Raw genomic sequence first — 14,384 nt, 5'->3', positions numbered from 1 at the left:
GATTTGCTGGAGGTTCAACGTCATGATGTCTGTGTTGATGTTTTTAAGATTTCTGAAATTAATTCTGGCAACAGGAACCTGACTGTAGGAGCTGACTGGCTCATTGGAAGCCGACAGACTGCTAGCTAGCCAGCTAGAGTTAGTTGTCCGGGAGCTGTCGATAGCAGTGGAAAGTACCAGCAACAGGTAGCAGCGGTTATCCAAACATGGTTTGTAATTCAGTAGAAATGCAGTCAGCAGAAGATATAAGTTAGATGTTTAAAGGTAACATCTAACAACAGGCTTAAACTAGTACTAGCAGGAGGAGAAGCGGCGAACAAGCAGCGCCAGCGTCCTCTCGCTCCTCGGTGTACAACCTATTCATGAAAGAGTGGTAAAAGTAGTGGTGAATATATATATATATATATATATATATATTGTGACTTCTTGAGAGGTTGGAAGCTTTCCTCTGGGAGCTCTGGAGGAATACCAGTCAACATTGAAATTTCAAAATAAGGGAAATCTTTTGCCGGACTCCGCCCATATTTTAACAGCTCTCAGCCACCAATGAATAAACACATAAGGGACGGGTATATACATTCAGGAAATGTATGTTTATTTAAGGTATGTATTACTTGTACAGACATGTTTATAAGATTTATGTATTTTATTTGATGCGTTATTATCATCAATTTATTTGATGATTGATGAGTTGTGTGGCTTTTGTGTCTCTCCGACGAGGACTTCCTTGCGATGGCAGAGTCGGGAAACATGTCGCGACACTGCGACTGAAATCAACGCAGAAGCTGAAGGCTACCTTATTTTTAGCGCAAAGCATTGACATCTTTCCCTCAGCTTTGGTCACTTGGTCCTCCGACACAGTTCTTGTCACACATGAAGTCATTGACAGTGAATGTGTTTGTGCCTCGTGCTTGTGCTTGGACGATTTTTCCGCCGTGTGCGATGCTAACATCTGAATGGTACACTTTACAAAAAGCATGAGTTTGCCCGACTCTGCTTTTTATTAAATAAGAGAAGGTATCCTCTCATTTGGTACTTACATAAAGTTTTAACTTGTTTGGCAGGTACAACTGCATCTCCATCTATCTCCCGTTCACTGTGACTCTCATCCACCTTTTGTGTTATTGTTCCTGTTTTCTTCTTCTGTGTGTTTACTGGCGGATAACGTTTTTCAGCTAAAGTTAAACATAATACTGCCACCTGCTTTACCGGGGGCCACTTTACACTTTTTTTAATTAGGCCTATTTGTTGTTTTTTTAAGGGTTAAACATACGGGATAATTACGGGAAAATATTTTTACAGGAGAAATACGGGATAGAAGTAAAAATACGGGATAATCCCGGGAAAAACGGGAGGTTTGACAGGTATGTCTGGAGGTGTGGGTGCAGGAAATGAAGACAGCCAAAACATAGTTGTCAAACTTAAATCCGGTGTATTTAGTTTTCTTATACAGGTTAACTTATTTCTCTACAGACATACAAAACAAAACAGGTATTCAAATCAAAACCTCTAGTTGTCTTCTCTTCACCTCAGGCATTGTCTATTTTCGCTCCACTGTCTCCCTCCCCCCTTTTAGCTGCCATACTAGGGCAACCAGCTGATATGGTACAGCTGGGCAGCAAACCTTGTCCTGACTTCCCTGCTGACTATTGGTTTTGCAGTCTGGTGGCTTGTAATCCCTGCTGCATCCACCGGGAGGGAATGTATCTCCCATCTATGACATTTTTCATTTATCATGTCACGTTGCTATGTTTGTACTTAACAAATTGATTTCTTGGTTAAGTCTGATGAACGTCACACGTCACACTCTCCTGTAGTGATTCCTCTCAACGTGAAGGTTTATAATATGCTGTAGTTGTGGGGCTGTGTACAAAGTGTCACCGCTCACGTGTGGCACTGTCATGCTCCACTGAGAGGATCCCTTCTCTCTGATGTTCACTACAGCAGAATCAAGATGAGATGGAAATGTGGGTTGGCATGGCCGAGGGCAGATTCAGAGCCTCTGTGCAGATTTAGTGTGGAATCTCCTAGCGGTTGTGTGCACTGACCTCTTTCTGTGGCTTTATATATCTACAGTTAGACTCTCTTCCCCCATTCTCTGCTATGGTCCTAATTCCTACAGACAGTAGGAGGGAAAGCTGAGCTATGGGGAAAAGGAGGAGCACCTGGCCTCTGTTTGTCTTGTTTTTACAATGAAAACATACATACTCCTGTTGTCATCTTGGGTTTTTGTTAGCGTCAGACTCTTTTTAGCTGAGCGATGGATTTTGTACCCATACACGTTCTAGGTGTTTTTCCAGGTTGAATATGCTTTAGTGTTATTTATGGGATTACTTGGAATAATCCTATGGTGCTAAACAGACCAGTGTCCGCAGTTTGAGGATTTGATGCAGTGAAGTTGATGCAGTGTTTCCCCTATTCATTCAACAGTGATGCAGTGCCGATGCTAAATGATTAGCGCCACTGCTATAAATACAAATCTTCAAAGCAACACACTTCTTATCTCTACTTTAAGCATCCAGAGCATGAACGAGGATTAAAAATGGAACACCCACAGACATTGAAACCGTTGTTCAAAAGCGCAGTTAGTGACCACAAAGGCTCCGCTGCCGGCCTCGCTACTTATTAAAACACCACATTAAGCATACTGGGGGTGGCCCCAGGGTTTAAACGTCAGTTGCATATATTTACACTATACAAGAGCTAACTCAAAGATCAGTTCACACAGATTAAATAAACTAGTTCCCATTCATAGTTCACAAATTCATGGTCCAAATAAGTTCACATCCTTTTCTTCCGCTTTTTCTTTTAAACTGGTCGGATGCTATGGCAAACCAGGTGTGTGTGCATGCGATACAAGTGCACAAAACAGTATCCGCAAGCGGGCGGGGCTGTGAGTAGCAGAAGCACAATCGTCCCCAAGCGCTCGCAACTAACACTGATGTTTGAGACTTTGGAGGGGGGATGGAATAGACTGATGATGCTGGAGCACTAGCCATGCTGGCCTGCCCTTACATTATCTCCACCAATTTCCTCTACAGGTTTATTAAGCATCTGACAGAAATTCAACTATTTATTTTAGAATAAACATTGAATGTCATTTTTAGCCATGTTTTGTAAATATGTGTCAGCTAAATTTTATGTTTTTGAATTTTCAAATGATTTTGGCTGATGATGGTCATGATTGGCAAGTTTTTTTCTCTAGTATTGGAAATATAGAAATGCCTAGCGCAAGTTCATTTATTTCATTCTTGTAGGTTGCTTAATCAAGTACTTTATTTCATGTATACCATTGTTAGACAGGAGGACAGGTAGTACAGGTGAGACAGGAAGTATGGAAAGAGTGAGAAGAGGACAGGAGAGAAGAGGAAGAGTCTCTGAACAATCAAAGACAGAAACGGTCCATGACATGAAAACTTTCTGATCACTTCCTCTAATTTTAAACAGTTAGAGGATTAAATTAAAATTAGAGGACGGAAATAGACGAGAAAAAGCATTTTTGCAAAGTAATTCTCCAGTTGAGGTCTGAATTACCTCAATGGTCAATTTGACTGTTTAAACTGTGTTCCAGTCAGAAGAATGAGCACATCTCTGGCACTTCAGATTCAGACATTCCCTCCTGCCCTGCAGTAACGCCTTTCCCGCCATAGCCATCACCTGAACTTCCCCACAAACTTGCTCACCTGCTTCCCATTTCCCTCTTCAGTCTTGCAGTATATGCCCATCACCATTCATTCCATGCCAGGTTGTCTCGCCTGATCTACTGCTGCCTGACTCTTGGATTGATGGTTTTCTACCGAGCCCCTTCTCAGGTGTGTCTGCCTGTTCTTACTGCCTGTCTGGTTCTGGCCCTATTTTATCCTAACCTGGGTTCAAGCTTGTCTGTTGTTTGAGCTCTTAACAGTTTTTCACATTACAGTAATTTATGGTTAATGAAAATAAGTTAGTCTGTTTAGAGATGAACTAATCTGACTTTTTCCAATCCAATACCAGAATAGTTTTTATCCTCAATGATTTCCCTCTCTGTGTGGAACTGGTTATGTGAGGTGTAAATATTTTTCAGTTCTTGTCTATAAGAGGAGATGTTTGAACAGAAAACATTTTAACCCTGTGATAATTGTATCTGCATTGTTTAGATTATTTAAATAAATTGCATCATTAATGTTTCAACCTCACAACAGCAGAAACTCTCTCATCTTCAACTTGTCCACTACATGTAACACACACTATTCCACTGTTCTGAAGTGGTGGTTTTTATCTCCAATTACTAAGGGTTCATCCTAAATAAGATATAATGTCAGTCCATGTTTCCTGAGCTGCTAAACATGTGATGAAATGTATTTTATCCAAAATCTAAAAATGACCTCCCCGTAAAAAGCACAGAACATGAATAAATCTTGTTTTAGAACCATTGCCAACTCTTCCAGCTCCACAGTAAAGGTCTACCACTGTTTTTAAATATTGTAAAGCACATGCAGGCAGTAGCTTACCATCAGAAGTAACTTTAAACCAAAATACCCTGAGAATTCAGTTTCAGAATCTAAACGAGCTTCCGTGAGAGTGTGAAAGGATCAAGTATTCACTTTCTAATCAATCTAAATCATTATAACAGGAGTAAAACCGGACGACTGTTTGACTTTACAGCACATTAAAGGCAGAGGAGTAGTTCTGACATGTCACTACGATAAATGAAGGTTGACAGTACAGGGCTGCAGAAATATTAGTAGTATTAGCAGTAGCAGTAAATATGCCCTCATTAAGCCCCAGTAAGCATTAATAGAGCTTCAAGGTTTGCAGATAGAAAAACAAAACTGTGCTAGAACTGCCTTTCAGAAATGTTGCTCTCTTTTTTTTACTTGTCAGCTTATAGAAAAACACAGCTAACGGTATCTCTTCCTGTGAAGTAAAGAGCATTTTCTACAACCTACCTTGCATCCAAACATCAGCGACAAAGTGTTGTTTGTGCAGGCAACTTTGCAGTGGCACAGCACCGGGGTGCACTCTGGGCTTTTGACTATAGGAGACATCCTTGTAAAACAGACCCGCTGAATGGACTCTGCAGTAGCACAGAGCTTCAAGGCAAAACGACGAAAAGCGACAGTCGGACTGAACAAGAAAGCTAGAAAGAGGGTTCACGCTTTATGAGAGGGAGGTTTTGCATACAGGCTTTTGCTCACACCCACCCACCCACACACACACAACACACACACACACACACACACACACACACACACACACACACACACACACACACACACACACACACACACACACTCACATTCTGTCCCCAACATACACTCCCCTTCCCTCTCTCTCTCTCTCTCTCTGTCTGGAATGCCCAGTGTCTCTATCTCTCTCTTCCCACTCTACCTCGATCACACGAACCATCCTGCAACTCTCCTTTTTTGAAAGAATTAAGTCATTAAGTCAGCCGAAATCAACTTTGTCCTGATCAGGTGCAAAAATTATTGTCACTGTTTTTGTTTTCATATTCGTATACTTAGTATGTTGCTGCTATGTACATCAACCAAGGAGTTTCTCTCAGTCTTGATGTAGTGGGCTGCCCCCAGTTGGCCAGGTTTCACCTAAAACTACAAATACAAAAGCTTTTCCATGAATATAAATATCTGTATTTATGTTTCTTTATTTCAAAAGCATGTGTTGACATGCAGCAGTGTAAGTCAGAATTCATTGCTTGCCAGAATGATGCATTCATGTGCAATTGTATTAACGTTAACAGGACATTCTTTTAAATGAAACATTTAATTTGTCGGAACAGTTCATTACAATGATTTTGTCCAGCTTTCCTCATAGGTCAGATGTTATGCATCCAATGTGTCTAGAAAAGTTCTCTATATGCTCTAAAACTACAGCTTTAACAGAATCCCTGAGCATTTTTAAACATGAAACTATATGTGTTAACCATTTTTATGTCGGAAAGTATTGAGACGGACTAACACCATGTTGATGGTATTTAATGGGATTTGTTGACCTTAACTAAAATATAAAATAAGGCCAGCTTTATCCCTTCACCTCATCAGTATTCCTCCGTTTCTTCATCACTCCCCCTAAACATACTTCTGTAATGTTAATGAACCATTCATACAAATAAATGTCTGTAATTATCCTCATACTCCACTTGCTAAAAGCTCAAATTAGAGTTAGTTTCTTCCACACAGTTACATTTACCCAGCCCTTTATTGGCACAAACCACAGCCAAAGCCAAGAAGCTCTCCGACAGATCAACAGCAGTAGTGTACGGCTCAACACTGCACGCCTTCATCTGGCACTCGGCCCAGGTAAGAGGTGAGTGCCCTGGGTGAAGGGCTAAATAATGACAAACCCACAGTGGGATAAAATCTTCTTACAAGTTACAACCTGCTGGGTCTAACTACATATTTCTGTTAGAATGTAATGCTACCTGATTTTCTGCTTATATATATATGTATATACATATATATATATACATATATATAGATAGATACATATACACACGCACACACATCAGTGTTTTTAATGTGTATGCCCTAGCTACATATTAAGAGCACATGGTTGTGCCTCTGGTCTAGTACACATTGGATTTCCCTGTTTCTCTGCTGTACTGTAAGGTAAAGTACTGTAAGTGTTACTGTGTATCATGCTGGGTCAATACACAAAACGTAAATGTAACCCTGCCACAGCTGTTTCAAACTTCTTATTTAACGTTCTTTCACACATGACTCTTCATTAGTCGTCAGTCTGCAGGAAAGCTGCAGAGGATGAGATCACACGCATGGCGAGTGAGGAGTATATCATTTATATATAACACAACTACAGTACCATGTGAAGTATACATTCTGATTCACCAGTATACATATAAAGTATACAGTACAGTGTTATCTGAAGTGAACCACTAGATGGAACCGTAACACTGAGGATGACACGTGTAAACAAAGAGGGCCAGGAACTAAAAACTCAATTAAACTGTAAAAAACATTGACTGAGGTCAATGTGGACTAATTAATCAGGGAGCCAGTGAGAAACAATTCCACAGCACATCTAATAAAGAATTATGAAATATATGAAACAAATGTGTATGCAAGCACATGCAAAATGCAAGCCACACACTCCAGTGTGGGAACTAAACTGACACATTGCATTGCCCTTTTACACGTTTAACTGGGCCATACAGTATGACTGCAGGTTCACACATTTCTTCGGTGAAACTGTCAACTCAAAATAAAGCCTCCCTGTCTATATCTTACATGTCGTCTGTCTGTCTGTCTGTTTGTCTGTCTGTCTGTCCTGTAAGAGTGGTTGCTCCTCTGTTGCTTTTGGAGTGTCGTATTCGGTACAGATTGTAAAGCCCCTTGAGGCAAATGATTTGTGATATTGGGCATTATAAATATAATTATATCATATATATTTATATAAATTGACTTGATTTTCCTAAATACAGTGTGAATGTAAGCATTGTAAGTTTTCTGTTGAGGTGGTTTTCAGGTTAACTAACTAACTAACTAACTAACTAACACTTCTGTGTCCTGAGAAGTATAGAACGAGGCTGAATGCACTCACAGCAATGACAGGACTCATTCATTCATACTGCAATTATGTTCACACAACAACATGACACACAAGCAACAGAATGCCAGCATTAACTGTCAACATTCAAAATCCATATTCATATGTCAGTTGATGTATTACTATTTCAAATACCAAATACTGAGGTCATTTCCATTACATTTTACATTTTTATACTGAAATTAGTCTTGGATGCAAATATTCAGATGAAACCACCACCATAGAGCCCATGACTCAGTGACAAATAGCATGCGAAATCCAAACTGTAAACTGAACCAACTGTGATGTTTACACACAGCACTTCCCCCACACTAGATTAATGATCCAATTACAAATATGTCCATTCAAGAGGAATACAAACACAGTTTCATAAGTGGATGTGATTACACAGAATGCAGCCATGTTCTGTCATATGTGTCTCAAATGAATGAAATACATGTTTTTCTGTGTGCATTACATAGAATCAAGGTTCCACAACATGCCATGTGTGTCATAAATCCTTAATGTACTTTACAATAGTACTGTATTAAAAAGAAGAGTGGAGTTTATTGTGATGTTGTGTGTTTCAGTTGAAAGCATAAAAAGGAGGCTGAATGTGTTGAGGTCATTCATCACTCTCTCGTGCAAAGCTTTAAGGAAGTCAGAGTCTATACGCTACACTGAGTTATCTTCTTCAGATGTTCTTCTGTAAAGGCCCTGTCACACAGTGTCGTATGGCAGAAACGTATGCTGGCGTATACGGAATATCGGCAATACGCTGGTGTATGTTGTTGAACGCTGAGTCCGTGAAACATTTTTTGAATATGCTCAAAAAACGTTTCACGGCCTCAGCGTTCAACAAAGTACACCAGTGTATTCCCAATATTCCATATACACCGGCATACGTTTCTGCCTTATGGCGAAGGAATACGCTAGGAAAGCATTACGTATCTGTTGGGCATTCGTTGAATACGTTGGCCATTCGTTCTGATACGTTTTGTATAAGTACATGATACGCTATCAATAGGCTCTGTATACGTTCATATACGTTGTATATGCTAATTTTCATATGCGCCGGCATACGTTTCTGCCATACGGCACTGTGTGACAGGGCCTTTAGTTAGTTGTAAAATGCTGCAGTGTGTGTTGTTTGTTAGTGCTGAGCTCTGCTAACGCTAGTCTCTGGGTGATGGGGTACTCAGTATTTATTAAAAACATCACCTTCTTTTTGCAAAGCTAATCCAAAATATGCCCAAATGCTTGCTTTATTTTAAAGCAACAAGACATTACTCTTGAGTGTGAGTGCTGTGAACCGTCTGGGTGATGCATGTCCTTGCGGTTGAGTTCCGCTTCTTTCGTTTCGTCAACATATAATTGTGAACCAACATTATTATAAAAATGTACTTTTGGTAATAGTGAATCAATTCAGGATTATAGAAGAAAGGAATCTCAATTCTTCAGTGAATACATTTTTCCCCCACCCCTATTAAGTGAGTAGGTACTCTCTGAAAAGAAAGGGATTCTGCTCACTTAGTTAAATGACTCATTCCATCACCAAGGTTTTACACAGGAGAAGAGTTTCGGATTGACATTTCCTGCCTTGCAGTAGAGGCTCACAAACCTGACTGGAGGGTGCAGGTAGGTGATACATGTATAGTGACCACTCCATAGGCAAGCATCAGTGACATAAACTTGATGCAAACAGCAACAGGGAACCAGTGGGGAGCAGTTAAAAACAGAAGGATGTTTAAAAGTGCCACCACATTTTGCACAATTTGCCCTGCCATAAGGGCATTACAGTAAACAAAGCATGACATGACCTGTGTCTGTACAAGGAGTTGAGCCGCATATTCAGTCCAATATGTTCAGATCATTCTGATGTTACATAGTGGAAGTAGCAAGACCAAGTGAAAGTTAGTTGGTCAAGATGCCCGGATTTATTTTAGACTTGACAGAGCTGAGCCTGGATACTGATGATGTGCTGAACAAAAGGGCGGGCTTCCGGATCACCAGAAGTTTAGTCTTAGTGGGACTAAGTTGAAGACTGTGTTCCATTATCCATTTTGAGATCCATTGAGATATTGATGAAGCAGGACGAGATCTGCAGAGGCAATGTGGCTGTCTAGCGGGAAGGACAGAGCTGTGAATCATCAGCTTAGAACCTGTGAAGATTGGCAATATTCTATTTTTTTCTAATTGTCAACAATTCCATAAAAACAATTAAACCAACAATGTTTTAGTCCTTATTCTGTCAGTGGCGCTCCAAGTCCTTTGGTTCCTACTGAAGACGTGAATCTTAACAAACACCCGACAAATATCTAGTTTCATTTTAATAAAGAAGGAAGAAATAAAAGAGGAAATAGTACATTTGTTGGGGACTATTTTCAGCTGCAGATGAATACATATTTGGAGCTCTAGTGAGTATTGGGCGGCAGGACAGTGTATGTGGATCTGAGTCTAAATAAACATGTGTGCTCATGGTAATGAAGGAACATGTCACCCTGTGTGGCTCATTGATGTGTGTTTAACAGTCTTTTGAGCTGTATAGTGCAGATGAAGAACATATATCACTTTCCTATTAGTAAAATCCATTCATTGTCTGCACTGCACATGGGGTTTGTTGACAATAAGAAACATACAGAATATCACCAGAATCATTTATTGAGTTTTGAAGATTTTCTTGTTATAATGAAATAACTCATTGGATGAACTCAATTAAATTTTGGGCACGTTTTCTGTCCAAAATTACTAAAAATTACAAAACTAAGCACATCCATGCAATATAATTTAATTAAGTTAGTCCAAGTAATTATCTTAATCAAATACAGTTAATATCAAATGATTATATTAACTAAACTGAATTAATTTACATTTGTCTAACTGAATATATTATAAATAATTGGAAATTAAATAATAAGGTAAAACAAAATTTGATCCCGCATTAAAACACACATGAGACAAAACCTGGTTGCAATATTTTTATTGAAAATGTTTAAAGATAAGTTCAGCATGGTCAAAACTGACCATCCACGTGCCTACGTTTCTTTTTTTCTAACACGTATGAATAAACAGACTGAGCAAAAAATGAAAGCTAAAACAACTCCAAATGTGTCTGTACAGTACATCTTACAGTGCTTTTAAATGTTAGAACCAAGAAAACATGACTGTGATTGTGAAGTCCCTCTCTGCATCCTCAGCGGTGAAGGCCTTAACAATAACACAAACACACAACACGTGTTAAGTAAGAAACTGAACACCACAAACAGACATTTAAACCATCAACTGTAGTTTAGATAAGCCGATTTGCTTCTGTCTGGCTTGCCTAATTGACCAATACTGCTTAAGAATGAGGTTAGGACCAACCTCATTAACATACAGACACAGAAATAAATAAAGTTGTACAAACATGTAGAAATAAATGTAATTTAAATATAGGTAATAAAGATTCATTGATGATTATCATCTTTTATTGGTTTATTCATGCATGTATCTATTTATTTCAAAATGTATTTCGACATTTGATTGTCTGGCACACCAGCAGCTCAAATCAGCAGGTCTCACAGATCAGTGATCTCTGCCGACTGGAAGCTACTTTTTGAGGGTAACGTCATTGTTTTGTAATTTCTAGTTTATCCTACGTTTCCGACCAGAGGTAACTCCTGTTAGCTGTCCCCCGGCGGGGCCCGAGCAGCCGGGGGACTGGGTGACTGTCCTAAAGAAGTGTTATCAGAAGCCTGTTTCTAACAGGTTCTCCCCACTGGTTATCAGTAGCACTATTCTGAGACAGGTGAGGTTTGAGACACCAGCGACCATAGTCACGTGCATTCAAGGGGCCAGAGCGGGCAACACAGAAGCACATTTAATCTTACAGAAATACAGTAAGATTGTTATTCACGTCGGCGGTAATGACACCCAATTACATCAAACGGAGTGCACTAAAATGTATGTGGAGTCGGTGTGTAGATATGCAAGGACAATGTCGGACCTGTAATTGTGAGATTTCTTTTAAGGAGTTTTTCCTTATGTGGTGTGAGGGACTAAGGACAGAGGGTGTTGTATCCTGTACAGTCTGTAAAGCACACTATTTATTTCAGCATTTATTTATTCTTTTATTTATGTATTCATTCCTGTATTCATTGTTAATTATGAATTTACCTTCTTATTTTGATATTTATTTCAATATTTTATGGACTTATTTATTTCCCTATTTATTCCTGTATTTATACATTTATTTATCGATAGTTAAGTTATTTTTTCTTCCTCCATACACACGAGCCAGGCGTTGAGGTTTAGACATAGGATAAGACATCAAGCCATTGGTAGGGATGGTGGTGTTCCATCAGATTTTCTCATCATAAATACATGCTACATTGGAGACATATTGTGATAAACTCAACAGATATTCCTTGAAGAAAGAGTCTGGATCTTCATTGAGGTAGATGACAAGATTTCTCAGGAAGCACTCCTCCTGGTGTTGATGTGGAATCAAGACAGAATTTAGCAAAATGTGGTGTCACAGAGCAGGTTGTCTAAAGGCCAGATAGTTCCTTAGCAGGACATCTAACATCTAAATCCCCCAACGAGCGGTTGCCTTACGTGAATTACACAGCCATTGGTGTGTGAATCAAATGCAAACACTGTAAAACTATTTGGATGAAAGCGCTATATAAGCAGGCCATTAATCAAATTTGTTCAAATGAGCAGCCATGGACAAGAACGCATTCAAATTACCCCCCTAAGACAGTGGAAATGATGTATTATGCATTTGTACTTACCGAATATGTAATAGCAAGGGCGTCTTTGATCCTTTGCCCTTTCACTCCTCCTTTGCTCTTGAAGATCTGTATGGGCTTGTCTGAGAAGTGGCTTGGTGTTGATCAGCAAGAACTCTGCATTCACCTTGAAAATATTATTAACAAACACAATACAACCACGTGTTTAATATAATTACTACCATATAGGGATGTAGAATTATTGGCAAATTAAAATTGTGCAGCCATTAATCATAATGGACAATAATAAAAACGGTCAACACACACAAACATACACATTTACTTCACTCTGCTGCAACTGGGCAGGCCATCTCTACCATCATGGGCCTCTGCTCCACGATCTGTAGTCGTCTGTGGGACAAGGTTGAGAAGTCAGCGCCAGCAGACCTGGGACAGAGTTTGACCACCATAAAATAATACATTAATTAAAGTAGCACTATGAAGACATCCAAATGTAACAGAGTAAAAGTAATGATCTTTTTTTCTAAAGGTCTAGTAAGAGTAAAAGGTATGCAGAATTAAAACTACTCTGACAAGTACAATTAGCTCAAAGAAGTTACTTAAGTAATGTTACATGTAATGGAGTAAATGTACGTTACTACACAATTCTGGGTGGTTTCTACATTCATATGGAGGCGCTTAGGTGCAGCACCTAAGCCATTTAATGTTGATTGTAGGAAATATTGATCTCCGGTCAGGTCTAAAATGCTAATGACAGCTACCTAGCTTGCAAGCTAGGTAGCCAACTCGGACTTAACTGAAAATGACAACATCATTAAATGAAAGTTATTTGACAACAAATTCTAAATTACTACATAAAACAAATACTTACAGTACCAAAGAATGGACTTTCACCTGCAGTCAGTAGCCCACTGATCTTGTTGCAGCCAGGAGAAAAGGCTGTGAGAGAACCGTTGTTGCACATGCTCAAAAGGTAGTCCCCCAATAAACACATTTATTTTGAGTTGATCTAATAATAATAATCTAATAGGTGAAATGATTAATACATTTTATGTTACACCCATTAAATATACAGCCGCCCGTATCATCACCAGAACTCCTTCCATAGACCATATCACTCCGGTTTTTCAACAACTTCATTGGCTCCCAGTTAAATACTGTATTGATTTTAAAATTCTGCTCCTCACCTTCAAGGCCCTTCACAATCTTGCACCTTTATACCTCTCTGAACTCCTTCACACCTACACTCCCTCTCGCTCTCTCCGATCTTCCTCTGCCTCCCAACTCACTATTCCCTCTGCCCGCCTGGGGCCCAGAGCCTTCAGCCACTCTGCCCCTCGTCTCTGGAATTCTCTCCCACTAAACATCCGCAACATCCACTCCCTCCCTGCATTGAAGTCTGGTTTAAAAACTCATCGTTTTAAATTAGCAAATTCTTAATAACTACTCATTTGTTAACTGATTGTTGTTTTTAAGTTTTTTTTTTCTCTGTTCTCAGTTTTTTTTTTTTTTTTTTTTGTGAATGACTGTCTGACTTTGTTTTGTTCCTTGTTTGTTCCTTGTTTTTAACCTTATGTTCTGTACGGTGTCCTTGAGTGCCATGAAAGACGCCTATAAAATCAAATGTATTATTATTATTATTATTATACATTATAAAACATTACACATACATTTTAAATAGATTAATTTAATTAAAGCAAACATTATTTAAATGAGTCACTTCTTGACTCCATCTAGAGTAGTGGTTCTCAACGGGGGTGGTAGCAATATTTTAGAAAGCGGGGCGTTCACACGTCTTTGGGGGGGTGTTTGTGTGTACGGCCTGTGAGGTAATTCATAAACACACGCAAAAAATCTACTCCAAAAAAATTAATCCAAATCTAGTCAGCAATAGAATAAAACAGGCGACTGACTGACTGTTTTTCCTGGCCAAGGTCAGGCTCCTTGAACACAACACGAGCGGGGCATGTGATCACGTGGTCACGTCATGTAAAAAAACTTCAATATTAAACTGTCATTGACATCAGTGAACGCAGCATGGCAAGTGTAAAAAAGAGAAAGGTGGATGCGGTAGTATGTAGGCCAGTATGCCTAGTTTGTGCGGAGGCA

At 39.3% G+C, this 14,384-nt stretch overlaps 1 protein-coding gene and 1 long non-coding RNA gene across 15 annotated transcripts in view; both read right to left on the bottom strand.

Moving 5' to 3' along the window:
• dlg2 (discs, large homolog 2 (Drosophila)) overlaps positions 1–14,384 on the bottom strand; it is a 229,376-nt gene that overhangs the window by 121,828 nt on the left and 93,164 nt on the right. The window lies entirely within an intron of this gene.
• Positions 10,513–13,794, bottom strand: LOC115019482 (uncharacterized). Its single transcript, XR_003833485.1, has 3 exons — positions 12,598–13,794; positions 12,318–12,441; positions 10,513–10,749 (listed from the first exon to the last, which is right to left on the bottom strand). It is a non-coding gene; the product is annotated as an uncharacterized LOC115019482 (long non-coding RNA).

Source organism: Cottoperca gobio, chromosome 14 (genome assembly GCF_900634415.1).
Source record: "Cottoperca gobio chromosome 14, fCotGob3.1, whole genome shotgun sequence".
NCBI classification, from domain to species: Eukaryota; Metazoa; Chordata; class Actinopteri; order Perciformes; family Bovichtidae; genus Cottoperca; species Cottoperca gobio.
This window is presented reverse-complemented; position numbering and strand designations above follow the sequence as displayed.